Raw genomic sequence first — 15,321 nt, forward strand, 5'->3', positions numbered from 1 at the left:
GCCAGTGTTTGAATCTCAATTCTGCCACTTTACTAGCTGTGTTTTGCGTCTTTTGGGGCATGGAGTTGACAATCCCTAGAATTCCTCATCTGTAAAATGGAGACAATAACAATACTTCCTCCTTGGGCTACTGTGAAATTTAAATAGATGAATACGTTTTAAAGAGCCCTGAGAGCTGGGCATGGAGCAGCAACTTACCACCTGTTGGCTGTTATTAACATGGGCATTAAAGCCAAGGTTATACTACTTCCTTTATTCAATAGGTAGGTTTCTAAATAACAACAACAAAAAACACTTGTATGCTTTTATAAAATGAGTCATATTTTGAAACTAAGCCAGTCCCCGACATTTGGATCTCTCAGACTAATAAAATATTTTCTGATAAGCTAGGGAGTCAATATAGGTTTGGCAACTTTATATTGCCAAGGGTATTAAAAAGGAACAACTAGCATAGATTATTCCCATCATTTATTAAAAAGTATTTTAACCTCAGAAATGAGGGAACCTCCATTTTTGAATAAAGGACAGTTCCTTGAATTGAACAACCTCGTAATGAACAATACGTCACACTAATTTTTCTTATTTCACTGTGAACCGAAGGAGACATCATGGGCCAGCATTTAGAAACCCACTACATTAAGGTATGTTTCTACTTAATTGTAAAGCATATAGTAAGTATAGTAATTCTAATGTATTTGTTTTGTGAACCCAGATTTTCATGTATTGGTGTTGCTTAACCAAAATTTAGCTGCATCTAAAAGAATCACTGTGAACTGTGTCTTCCCTTAAGCTTTTAACCACCAAGGATCAGAAAAATGCTTCAAAAAGAATTTGTCATTAAGAAGTCTGCTCATTTATTTGTTCAGTTATTCATTTATTCAAAAATTATTATTGAATGGCTACTGTATGTCAGGAACTAGGGTGAATGAGACAGATGGGACCTGCCATCACATCCTTTTATACATCTCACAGTTTGTAAACCACAGACCCATATTGGATTTGGCCCCAACTTTGTATATACTTCAGTCCAGAAATCAGATATTTTCCTTCCTGTGGAAGCAACATCCTCAGAATGTCTATGAAATACTTTCTGAAGCAGCAGTAGACTATTTTTCTGTGCCCAGTCATATTCCCTGACTTGCAAGTAGCAAATAAACTTTCACGATGTTGCTTTTCTGCAAACTGCCACCTGATCTAGCAGAGAAAGCAGCACTGGAATAGGAACTCACTAGATCTTGCATGCCTGGCGATTGGTATTCCTACTCATGCTGACAGTGTCCTGACACAGGAAAACAGTGGCCTCATTTCCATTTATTCTTTCCATTTATGCATATGGAGCACGTGCATTCAGAGAGATCAGGCAGTTGGGTGGGCCAGCCCCTTTTCTACATCCCAGTCTGTAAAAGAGCCATATAAGGTGTGAGGAGCTGGTAAAAGGGAGTAATAGACTCTCCTTGACCATCAGTTTCTAGATACTCAGGATACCAAGTCACTTTAATCAATGTTTCAGATCTGCTGATTTTATTGTACAGATATTGGTTATTAAAACAGCTCAAAGCCTACCATTTCAATTTGAAAGACCTGTTCAATGGTTTTGAGTAGACCAAGACTATGTTAAGAGAAAGAAAATGTTTTAAGTTGGAAGGCAAAGATGTATAGATATTATCAGCTCTTGGAATGGAAGGGCTAGATCTTCTACTTTCTTGTCTCTACCAGGCAACTAATAAGTATTATAGGCCATTAGATGTGGAGTTGTATATATTTAGGGTAGTAGCATGTGCATGTGCATTATAAGATGACATACTGTTGGCGAATACCCCATTGAGAACATAACCACAGATGCTTAAATATGTGAAAACTGTAGGCCTTCTCCATGCAACTTTTCTACTGTGTCCTTAAAATTTTTCTTATATCATTGAGACAAGAAGCATATGAGACACATAAGCATATGAGACAAGTTACATCTTAAACTAAAAATTGTTAAATGTCTGATTATATCATAAAAATCCATCTCAGTATTTCATCATATGGTCATGCAAAAGAAAATCATCTCCCTGGCAGCTCTGGAACTGTTCTGGTTGGGTTGGACAGTCTGTTTATTCCACATGTACCCAATAAATTAACATTTTGTAAATAAAAATATCTATACAACCAACTAACCTAATTTAACATAATATAGATTCTCAATTTAAAAATATAGGCATGGCTTCTGTGTAATCTTATTTCAAAGAAAAAGAATTTCTTCTTATTAATACCATTGTAACAGTAACTATATCAAGAAACCTCTAGGGGACAGTTATGAGTATGTATTGCTTTCATTCATGACAAGTAAAGTATATGTTGAAGTTTGTAACTCATCAGCTCTGTCTTTGTGAAGTAAGTTAATTTTGGAGTTGAGATAAAGCATTGTGCCAAAAGAGCTATAAAAATAATGGTTTAAATTTTATGTTAGATTTAGTAATTGTATGAATTATAAATACTACAGTGGACAAATGTAATAAAATGGCATTATCTTTTTTTTGTTTTTTGAAATGGAGTCTCGCTCTTTTGCCCAGGCTGGAGTGCAGTGGCGGGACCTCAGCTCACTGTAACCTCTATCTGCTGGGTTCAAGCAATTCTCCTGCCTCAGCCTCCCGAGTAGCTGGGATTACAGGTGCCCATCACCATGTCTGGCTCCTTTTTTGTATTTGTAGTTGAGATGAGGTTTCACCATGTTGGCCGGGCTGGTCTCGAACTCCTGACCTCGTGATCCACCCACCTCGGCCTCCCAAAATGCTGGGATTACAGATGTGAGTCAGCACGCCCGGCAATGGCATTATCTTTAAACTTCTTTAATAAGCTCTTTGTCTTCAGTTCGTAATAAAACTATATTCTTAACTCTTATATCTAGAACTGGTAGAAATCAGAATCTGAGAGGAGCCCTCCTAAAGAAAAGAACCTTTAAGAGACTAAAAGATATAAAAATTCTTGGGGCCGGGCCAGGCGTGGTAACTCACGCCTGTAGACCCAGCACTTTGGGAGGCCAAGGTGGGAGGATCATCTGAGGTCAAGAGTTCAAGACCAGCCTGGCCCATGTGGTGAAACCCTGTCTCTACTAAAAATACAAAAAAAATTAGCCGGGTGTGGTGGCAGGCACCTGTAATCCCAGCTACTCTGGAGGCTGAGGCAGGAGAATTACTTGAAACTCAAGAGGCGGAGGTTGCAGTGAGCCAAGATTGTGCCACTGCACTCCAGCCTGGATGCCAAGAGCAAAACTCCATCTCAAAAAAAAGAAAAAAAAATTGTTGAGGCCTATTTCTAGCCTGAAATTGATAACATGAATTCCTACAGTAAGTTGATTTTTAAGTTATTGGTCTCTGAGTCCTCTAATTTTTGCATGGCTGGATATTGGGCAAAAAAAAACCCCTTTAATGGGCAATTCTGAAATAGCGTGACAAGTGGACACCTTGTTAGGATAAAACCAGCAACTTTACATCAAACCTAGTTAAAAACCTTTTAAAGAATTTTCATTTATGAGAAATTGGTTGAAAATGGTATGGAACTTCTCTGTTACTGAAATTCTCATTGAGAAGTGGCTATCTCTACGTGAACCTTTGGGGTTTTTTTTGTTTTTTTTTTTTTTTTTGAGGAAAAAAACTACTTTAGATGCTTGTTGTAAAGGCAGTTTCATATTCTTCTGTTAATTAGTATAGTGATGTTTGTCCTTTCTTGGGGAGGGGAGGAGGTATTTCCTATTAGTACCCTGGTCTCTTGTTTTAACAGAATCACCCACTGGGTGTGGTCTTGGTGGATAGTGGCTTCCACTTCCTACCATGGTAGTCGGAGGGGTCTGATCTTCCCTGTCCTCTGCCCAGTTTGGCCTGGGAGTAGAGGTATAGGGAGACACAGGCAGTCAGACCCTCTCCTAGAAGCTCTGACTCTTGAGTGGGAGACACAGGCAATCAGACCCTCTCCTAGAAGCTCTGACTGTTGAGTAGGTGACTGAAGGACACAGGATGGTTGGTGGGCACTCAAGCAGTGGCAGTGGGTGGCCTGGGCTCTACCCACAGAATGACTTTAGTTGCAATTCCTGCTCCTCGACTTTCCCGCTGTCCTCTGGTTCCTGCTTGTTGTCCAACCCTGGTCCTCCTACCTCCCCTAGTTTTCTGTGACTCCAAACATGCCTTCCCCAGATTCCATTTTTGCTTAAAATAGTCAAAGTTTGTTTCCCCCATGTGTCACTCAGCATCCTGGCAGGAAACAGATGGCTCACTCCAACAGGGAAATTGAGAAGAGTTTAACTACAGGACTTTCACAGAGTATCGGTAGAGATAGAGGGTGATCAAGGGATGATGAAGCAGCTTAGGACTAGCAACAGCAGGGGGCCTTGCACTGCTTCCAGGCTTGAAGGACAAAAGGGAAGTGGCCACCAGAGATTCTTGCTGTTACTGTGGGAGAGAGCTGCCTGACAAACTGAGGCATTAGGGGGGAACCAAAGCTACTGATGCTTTCTGGCACAGTGAGAAGGCTGCCAACAGACAAAATACCCGCCTCACTTTCCTTTTTCCGTGGGATTTCTGACTGGTGCCTCCCATTGTATGAACCTAACTGGAAGCCAGAGCTCAAGGGAGCCATTGATGGGAGCCATTGATGGAGTCCATAAAAGTCACAGGGGTACAACTGTCCAGGGTGGAGAAAGGTGGACATTAGATCTGGAGAGGCTAACAAGGGATGTTCGTGTAGACCGCTTGTAAACAAGCCCTTAGAGTGGTAACAGTAAAAAACATGTATTAATATAAATTATGGTAAAGTCCCTCATAGAGTTACAGAGTCTGTGGACTGTAGGGAGGTGTCTAGCTGAGGAGGCAAATGGAGACTAGTATCCAAGGCCTGTGCCTTGCGAGGGCCGTTATCAACTGGAGGACAGAGCACCTGTTTGCTTGGTCAGAGATGCCACCTCCACTCTAAGCTTTGGAGCTGTGGAGCTGCATTTGTTCTGGAGGTGGGCAGGGCCTTTTGTTTTTTTCTGATTTGCACAAAGCCACCATGTAGATTAGCAGTGGCTCTGTGCATTGCCATGTTAACTCATATATTAAAGTGTAAAACAACAGAGCATCATAATTAAAAGTGCCAGTTCTGGAATCAGACTATCTGGGTTCTAATCCGCATTCTGCGGTGTATCAAGTGAGCCCCAATTATTCTCATTAGTAAAATTAGGCTAATAATAGTACCGACCTCACAGACTAGTTTGAGAATTAAATGAAATAATGTAGATAAAGTATTTAGCACAACACCCTGCACATACTTTGAATTCAGTATTAGTGATTAATTTCTAATCTCATCTTTGTTTTTTCAGTCTAGGTTTGGTAAATGACACAAGCGTGTTTACTAGTTTCTGCCCTTTTTTTTTTTGGACACAGTCTTGCTCTGTCTCCCAGGCTGGAGTGCAGTGGTGCAATTTCAGCTCACTCTAACCTCCACCTTCTGGATCAAAGCAATTCTTATGCCTCAGCCTCCTGAATAGTTGGGACTACAGGCACGGGCCACCACGCACAGCAAATTTTTTGTATTTTTAGTAAAGATGGTTTTTTGTTTGTTTTTTGTTTGTTTGTTTGTTTTTGAGATGGAGTCTCGCTCTGTCACCCAGGCTGGAGTGCAGTGGCGCGATCTCAGCTCACTGCAAGCTCTGCCTCCCAGGTTCACCCCATTCTCCTGCATCGGCCTCCCAAGTAGCTGGGACTACAGGCGCCCGCCACCACACCCGGCTAATTTTTTGTATTTTTAGTAGAGACGGGGTTTCACCGTGTTAGCCAGGATGGTCTAGATTTCCTGACCTCGTGATCTGCACGCCTCGGCCTCCCAAAGTGCTGGGATTACAGGCGTGAGCCACCGCCCCCAGCCAAAGATGGGGTTTTGCCATGTTGCCTAGGCTGGTCTCAAACTCCTGAGCTCAGGCAATTTACCTGCCTACTTGGCCTCCCAAAGTGCTAGGATAACAGGCGTGAGCCACTGTGCCTGGCCTAGTTTCTGCATTTATGCAACTACTACCACATCCTGTGTCTCTGTCTCTTCCCTGATGCCCACTTCCATTATTTCTTACATAGTGACCTCTTTCATTTATATCTTGTACCTATAATTTCATCCTGTCTCAGGCATATCACTTTCCAATCAGCATTCATCTTCCCTGCAATATTCATTTTACTAGACCTTTCCACTAGCTGTCTCTTATCTATGAAGGAAGTTCCCAGGTTATCTGTCCTTCCAGGGATAGTCAAGAGCAGCAAGGTTCCCAGAAACAATGGAAAAGAAGAAACAGTGATGGGAACTCAGCTTTGAATTTTAAGCCAGTTCAAAATCTTCAACAGGCTTTAAATTATTGACACCCTCTCAGTATTTAGATTAAGATTTGGTTCACTACACACCTAGGATGAAAACTTTAAATCTATTATAATGACTTTAAGATGTAACAATGGGCTAAAAATAAACGCACAAAGTAATGTATACTGTCACTTCTCATGAGTTTTCTTATACTATGTTCTTTCTAAAACACAAGCATCATAAACTTTGGATTTGTTAACTACATACATGTGGTCCAATTCATCACCAATTCATCATCATTTGTTCGCCTGCATTCCTTTCCCCACTGAGATCACGCATTTATCATGTCCAAGAGGGCAACAATGCTGGACCTTACCTCACTCATTACAAAAACAGAAAAGTTAAGGGTCTCATGTTAATCATAACTACATGGCAAATTAAATCACCCTTAATAATTTGATCAAAACTATGATACTATATTTTCCAAAGTCCTTTTTTTTTTTTTTATTTGAAATGGAGTCTCCCTCTGTCTCCCAGGCTGGATGCAGTGGTGCAATCACAGCTCACTGCTCCTCTGCCTGGGCTCCCACTTTGGTGGCACTTGAGGAGCCCTTCAGCCCACCGCTGCACTGTGGGAGCCCCTTTTTGGGCTGGCCAAGGCCAGAGCCGGCTCCCTCAGCTTGCAGGGAGGTGTGGAGGGAGAGGCGCGAGCGGGAACCGGGGCTCCGCGCGGTGCTTACGGGCCAGCTGGAGTACCGGGTGGGCGTGGGCTTGGTGGGCCCCGCACTCGGAGCAGCCGGCCGGCCCTGCTGGCCCCGGGCAATGAGGGGCTTAGCACCCAGGCCAGCGGCTGCGGAGGGTGTACTGGGTTCCCCCAGCAGTGCCAGCTCACCGGCGCTGCGCTCGATTTCTCACCGGGCCTTAGCTGCCTTCCCGCGGGGCAGGGCTCAGGACCTGCAGCCCGCCATGCCTGAGCCTCCCACCCCCTCCATGGGCTCCTGTGCGGCCCGAGCCTCCCCGATGAGCGCCACCCCCTGCTCCACGGCGCCCAGTCCCATGGACCACCCAAGGGCTGAGGAGTGCGGACGCACGGCACCGGACTGGCAGGCAGCTCCACCTGCAGCCCCGGTGGGGGATCCACTGGGTGAAGCCAGCTGGGCTCCTGAGTCTGGAGGGGACGTGGAGAACCTTTATGTCTAGCTCAGGGATTGTAAATACACCAATCAGCACCCTGTGTCTAGCTCAGGGTTTGTGAATGCACCAATCGACACTCTGTATCTAGCTACTCTGGTGGGGCCTTGGAGAACCTTTGTGTGGAACTCTATATCTAACTAATCTGATGGGGATGTGGAGAACCTTTATGTCTAGCTCAGGGATCATAAATGCACCAATCAGCGCCCTGTCAAAACAGACCACTGGGCTCTACCAATCAGCAGGACGTGGGTGGGGCAGGATAAGAGAATAAAAGCAGGCTGCCGGAGCCAGGAGCGGCAACCCGCTCAAATGGTAGCTTTGCTCTTTAACTAGCTGCAATAAATCTTGCTACTGCTCACTCTTTGGGTCCACGCTACCTTAAGAGCTGTAACACTCACCGTGAAAGTCTGTAGCTTCACTCCTGTAAGCCAGCAAGACCATGAGCCCACCGCGAGGAACGAACAACTCCAGACGCGCTGCCTTAAGAGCTGTAACACTCACCGCGAAGGTCTGCAGCTTCACTCCTGAAGCCAGCGAGAGCACGAGCCCACCAGAAGGAAGAAACTCCAAACACATCCGAACATCAAAACGAACAACTCCAGACGCGCTGCCATAAGAGCTGTTAATACTCACCTGGAGGGTCCGCGGTTTCATTCTTGAAGTCAGTGAGACCAAGAATCCACCAATTCCGGACACACTATGAGGTAGGAAACTGTTCTCAGAGGCAGGAGACTCTCTCATGGCTCATTAGCCAAGACTAGGTTACGTTCCTGTTTTAATCCATTAAGTGCCAAGGGGGATGGGCATAGTTAATACTAGTTGTAGAGGTGGAATAGATCTTGGGAGTCAACCACTAGCACTTGTTAGTACAGAGCCTGTTTATCTCTTTCTGAAGAGATTTACATGGAGATATTAATGAGTATGAAGGAAAATTTCGAGGAAGTGTGTGTGTGTGTGTGTAATAGTGTATGACTAATGAAGGTGCATGATCTCAGGCCTCAAACTGCACTGAAGAATAGTTCTTATCCACAACAGTTCTCAGATGATGAGAGCAAAGAAAAGTACATCGTAGGCAGGGACCTACAGAAAGGTGAGGCTTATTGCAAAAGTTACCATGGGCATGCACATTTTCACAGACACCTGCACTTTCCTGTCAGGGGTTCTGGGCTGCTCTTTCAGAAGCTCTTGGAGAAACCTTATTCACTGTTACCTGCTTTTATGTGGTCTATAAACCAGCCACAGGCAAATGAGAACAAGGTGGTTGTCCACACAGTGCAACTAGAGGAAGTAGAGGCCCTTTACCCTCCAAAACTCTCCTCCAAAAATAAAGCAAACCAAATGCACAAAATCACAGAAACCAAATTAGCTTCATGCTCAGGTAGACTCAATAGATAACTATGGGACCAGCCTGGGCTACATGGTGAAGCCTCATCTCTACCAAAAAAAAAAAAAAAAAAATTGTTAATTTTTTTTTTTTTTAGATGGAGTTTCGCTCTGTTGCCCAGGCTGTAGTGCAGTGGTGCCATCTTGGCTCACTACAATCTCCACCTCCCAGGTTCAAGCCATTCTCTTGCCTCAGCCTCCCAAGTAGAGTCAGGGTATTTTTAGTAGAGATGGGGTTTCACCATATTGGCCAGGCTGGTCTCAAACTCCTGACCTTGGGTGATACTCCGGTCTCGGCCTCCCAAAGTGCTTGGATTACAGGTGTGAGCCATTGCACCCAGTCTACAAAAAAAATTTTTTTTTCAAGTTAGCCAAATGTGGTGGCATGTGCTTATAGTCCCAGCTACTCAGGAAGCTGAGGTGGGAGGATCACCTGAGCCCAGGAGGTCGAGGCTGCAGTGAGCTATGATAGCCCCACTGCACATCAGCCTGGACGATACAGTGAGACTCTATCTCAAGAAAAGAAAAAGAAACCGCTTTATCATTTTGCCAAAATTTCTAGTAAGACAGACACATCTATATAAAACACATGAGAAAATAATGTGACAAAGAGATTCAAGTATGTGTCCTACTTGAGCTAATATATGGGGAAGAAACCATAAATACAAGAATCTCAGGAGAGGGGCCCATGTGGCCCTCTGGGAGCTCCTCTTCTTGTAATCTGGCTCCTGAGAAGGATGCTGGGATTCGGTTCTTCATTTCCTGCTTGTTGGTAAGAAACTGGCACCTTACATTACGAATTAATCAAGACATCGCCAAGGAATAAAGTGTGATCTTGGGTTCATTTTGGACTCTGCTAAGAAGAGTGAGGGGGTATGTGAGAATTTGGTATTGGGATGTTTAGTGCAGAAATGTTTATACTTGACCGATGCAGAAATGTTTATACTTGACTGATGCAAAAATGTTTTATCAGTCATTGTGGAACCCCTCAAGCACTTGACCCTGTCTTTACTATTTGGTAGCAAAAGTGCATGTGTTCTCCCTAAGATGTGAACAGCTGGCATAACAAGGAAACTTCCCTTTGGGAATAGAAGTTAGTATTTTATGTCAGATGTATTCATAATTTATTGCTTCTTTTGGGGGAACATTTACTAACCTTTTTTTTTTTTGAGACGGTGTTGCGCTCTGTCACCCAGGCCAGAGTGCAGTGGCGCATTCTCGGCTCACTGCAACCTCTGCCTCCCGGGTTCAAGTGATTCTCCTACCTCAGCCTCACAAGTAGCTGGGACTACAGGTGCATGCCACCACACCTGGCTAATTTTTTGTATTTTTAGTAGAGACAGGGTTTCACCGTGTTAGCCAAGATGGTCTCAAACTCCTGACCTCATGATCTGCCTGCCTCAGCCTCCCAAGTGCTGGGATTACAGGCGTGAACCACCACGCCCAGCCTTTTTCTTTTTTTTTTTCTTTTCTTGAGATGGAGTCTCGCTGTGTCGCCCAGGATGGAGTGCCAGGTGTACAATCTCGGCTCACTGCAATCTCTGCCTCTCACATTGAACCGATTCTCCTGCCTCAGCCTCCTGAGTAGCTGGGATCACAGGGATGCTCCACCACACCCAGCTAATTTTTGTATTTTTAGTAGAGATGGGGTTTCACCATGTTGGCCAGGCTGGTCTTGAACTCCTGACCTCAAGTGATCCACCCGCCTTGGCCTCCCAAAGTGCTGGGATTACAGGCATAAGCAACCGTGCCTGGCCTAACTTCCCAAAGTAAGGAAATATCTAAGGTACAATTTATGGCATTTTCACGGGGGCATACTTTCGCAACGGAACGGAGAGCTACCACTGATAAAACACCACCTGTGTGCCTGTGTCATGACTGCATTGCTTGTTTCATGCTCACACAGTCCTGTGTGACTATTATTATAATAGTATTGTGACAAAGAGCACTGGGGTCAACGCTGGGCTCTGTACTAACTAGCCAAATGCCCTTGGGTGTTCCTTTTTAAAAACGTAAAGGAGGGGATAGTAACAGTACCTACCTCATGAGATGGTCGTGAGAATTAAATGAGCTAGGGAATGTTGAGTGTGCTTCACTCAGCACCTTGCAAATAATAAGCACTTAGTAAACATCTGCTTGTGTTTTGTTGTTTTCCTCATTTTACAGGTAAGAAAGTCATATCTTCAAGAGATTAAGTAACTTGTCATATCAGATACAGGTTAAGTCACTTGCTTAAGGTCACCACATAAGTCATGAGAGAGGAATTCAAACCCTTTTGTCTAATTTCAGGTTTGTCCAATTCTAGAGTCAGATGTTTCATAACTATGTCATCTTTCTGTTGAATAGTCTATTTCAAACACTTTATTCCAATTATGCAAGATAATGGGATGAAGCTCCTAAAAGTTGAAAATTTAAAATAAATTTTTTTTGTTATCATCCTGAGTGTTCTGCACTTAGGAGGCATTAAGCTGATGTTGCTGCATGACTGAAAAATGGCAAATCTATGCTTAAGACCTTGATAAACTACCATGTTGCAGTTTTCAGTAATAGACTGAAAATGTAATAATACTCATACTGGCCGGGCACGGTGGCTTATGCCTGCAATCCCAGCACTTTGGGAGGCCGAGGTGGGTGGATCACGAGGTCAAGAGATCGAGACCATCCTAGCCAACATGGTGAAACCCCATCTCTACTAAAAATACAAAACTAAGCTGGGTGCGGTGGGACGTGCCTGTAATCCCAGCTACTCAGGAGGCTGAGGCAGGAGAATCAGTTGAACCCGGGAGGCGGAGGTTGCAGTGAGCTGAGATCAGGCCACTGTACTCCAGCCTGGCAACAGAGCGAGACTCCGTCTCAAAAAAAAAAAAAAAAAAAAAACCCAAAAAACTCATACCTTAGCAAGGTGAAGAGACTTGCCTGAGGTCATAAAGCTAGCAGGTGGCAGAACTCCGGGGGGAAGTGTGCGTGGCTGCATTCCTGACCCATGTTCCTGACTGCCCTGCTGAATTGTCCCCTTGCTTTGAAAAAGCTCCCAGTGTGTTCAGAGTGAATTTTGTACAGTATATAGAAAAACCTTAAGTAACCAGGACCTAAGAATCAGGCTTTGTTGTGTCTGCTCTGGTGAAATAAATGCCATCAAAATAAACACATAAAACCAAAAAAACACAATATGCAAAACCAAACCAACAAATAAAGTAGCCAATAAAACAAACACCCTCGTGCTTGGTTTGTGGTGGGTATGGGGTCCCACAGAGTCAGTCAATTTCCATGCCATCTGCAACTTCTCTATTTCTGTTACTATGATCTTTACTCATGACCACCATCTTCGAGAAAAGATTTTGTTTTGCTAAGTGTTCTCTCTATGTTAGAGAAAGGAGCTAAAGTTTCAACAAGTTTTGAAGCGAAAAAATTTTCTCAGTTCACCAGAAGATTTATATTTATCTAAATGTCCCAGCTATGGTTAAGAGAATTTTTTTTTTTAAGTAACCACAGTACAGCTTCTTTTATTGCAGTTTATTGTTTTTTGGATATGGGTATACTGTGCATCAAGTTGCATGTACCCAAATAGATCAACCAACTAAAGGGAAACTTGGTGTGTTTCAGCTGGCCTGTAAGGTGAGGTTTTCCTTTAACACCAGATTTTAAAGCCATTCTGATGCATTGTGTTACAGCAAATATAACTGGTGATTCAATTCTGAATATCTGAATCACCTTAAAATATAAAAATAAATACATACTTTTATTATATGTGAAATTTTAGCTCAAAAGGAAGAAAAAGAACCACAAACAACTCTTTATTCTAAACTCTGTTTAACAATATGCAGGCTGACATGTTTGGGAATGATGTATACTGACGTTTTCAACTTGATTTGAAGTGCATCAAAATAATAAGGATTTTGGATGGATATAGGGATGGGTAGAAAAATAGGTGATAATACCACTGCACAGTTCTTTCAACCTTACAATATGTTTGGAAATTTTCAGTAAAATGTTGAGAAAAACATGAATGCATGGATTAAATTAATTGTAGTCAGACATTTTTTAAGAGTCCAGAAAATGCTTGTATCATAGAAAATCTCACATTAAGTTAACTTGATTATGAAAACATAGAATTAATAATGACTTTGGTTGCAATTTGTCAAGTGCCCAGTAAGTGCCAAGAACTGCACAAAGTGCTTAATAAATGTTATCTAATTTAGGCCGGGCACGATGGCTCATGCCTGTAATCCCAGCACTTTAGGAGGCCAAGGCGGGCGGATCATGAGGTCAGGAGATCGAGACCATCCTGGCTAGCACGGTGAAACCCCATCTCTACTAAAAATACAAAAAATTAGCCGGGTGTGGTGGTGGGCGCCTGTAGTCCCAGCCACTCGGGAGACTGAGGCAGGAGAATGGCATGAACCCAGAAGGTGGAGGTTGCAGTGAGCCAAGATCGTACCACTGCACTCCAGCCTGGGCGACAGAGTGAGACTCTGTCTCAAAAATAAATAAATAAATAAATAAATAAATAAATAAATAAATGTTATCTAATTTAATACAAATGTCCTTTGAAGTATGGGGAATTATCCTTATTTTACAAGTTAGGAAACAAGCGTAAGAAGGTTATATAACATTCAGAGAGTACACATCCAGTAAGCAGTAGATACAGAAACTATCTGTCTCGGTCTACAGTCAATGCTGCTAGCCACTGCACTCCAGGAAAGGGAAAACTGAACTGGAAACCTTTAGAGATTATCTAATTCAATGTCCCCACCCCTTGTTACAAATGACACAAATGTTCAGCAGCACTAGAATCCCAGAGTTTTGACTCTGGTCAAGGCTTTCCCACTAGTCACCGTGTGTCACACAGCTATCTTTACAAAATGGATTCACTATAGGATTCCTTTAAGTAACACATTTCCATAATGCACTTTAATTCTGATTTGATACAGTAGAATTTGATCTATATATTTTTTTTTCAGGCATCATATATGTGGTAAACAGGGGCACCCTTAATGCTACAAACAGTATGTCCAAAAGTGTAACATTTAGCTTGAGCTTTTGAATGAACTCAAATTGTGCAGATTTCCCTGATGGGAAAAAGGCATGAAATTCTGAAATATTTAATACATATATATTGCAGCCATTTGGGTGAAAATGCTGTAATTCTGATAATTCTGGAAATTGTTTCACAGCTCAATTCTAAACCCACAGCTTTTCTGGGCTTTTTTTTTTTTTCTGATTTCCATGGTGCAAACCACCTTAAAAAACATGAACAGAGGAAAGGAGAGTTGAACATTAAAAAATAAAAAAGACATTTATGTCCTTTCCTCCACTTACAATCTATCCCTTTTCCCCCCAATTTGTCTTCAGTATTATTTTTGAAATCCTGATGCAGATGTGTGGCAGCATTGAAGAAACGAAGAGAGCCACTCAATCTCGTCTTAGGTTTTAAGTTCTAGGCAATTGTCCATTGATTCTAGTACAATTAGTCAAGTGTTTGGCAGCTTTGGAGTTAGAAGTCTTGGGTTTAAGTTTTAGCCCCATCACTCACTAGGTCAGTGTCAGTGAAACACCTTATCTTCTGAGTCAGTTTTCTATCAACTATGAAATACTAACCTGACAGGATTATTATGGGTGTCAAATCAAAATGTATTTATGCTTTGAAAACAAAAAAGCAAAGACAGAAAAGAACAATGTAATCAACATTTTTAAAAATTTACCCTTTGTTTTTGCCACTTTCTATCAGGCGTAATTATATGTTTTTAGTGCATGAGGAAACTATAAACATCTTTCTTGATTTTAGAATATGGCAGTGCTGGAAGACAATTTTCCATTGATCTCTTGCATATCTGCACATCTTGCAAGGGAAGCACTGATTTCCTTTATTACAGACTATTTTTTCAAGGATTTTTATAGAACAGCCTTGAAAGACAGAGATAATGTCTCTTTGTGGAGCAAACAGCAGGCATGCTTACTATTTAGTATAAAAGATTAGGGTTCCCTAACTTTAGGGTTTGGCTACTATAACACAATCAATTTTATCTGGGCTTGTCCCTGTTGCCCTGTGGGAATTGAGACTTCGGGTACTGGTGAAAAGGCTGATACTGTGTCCAGAATCACAGTATCAAGAATCAAGAATCAAGGGTTCTTGGTCTCACTGACTTCAAGAATGAAGCCGCAGACCCTGGCGGTGAGTGTTACGGTTGTTAAAGGTGGCATGTCCAGAGTTTGTTCCTTCTGATGTTCAGATGTGTTCGGAGTTTCTTCCTTCTGGTGGGTTCGTAGTCTCGCTGGCTCAGGAGTGAAGCTGCAGACCTTCGTGGTGACTGTTACAACTCTTAAGGCGGCGCGTCTGGAGTTGTTCATTACTCCTAGTGGGCTCGTGGTCTCGCCGGCTTCAGGAGTGAAGCTGCAGACCTTTGCAGTGAGTGTTACAGCTCATAAAAGCAGTGTGGACCCAAAGAG

The sequence above is a fragment of the Nomascus leucogenys genome, chromosome 22a (genome assembly GCF_006542625.1).
Source record: "Nomascus leucogenys isolate Asia chromosome 22a, Asia_NLE_v1, whole genome shotgun sequence".
Taxonomy (NCBI): Eukaryota; Metazoa; Chordata; class Mammalia; order Primates; family Hylobatidae; genus Nomascus; species Nomascus leucogenys.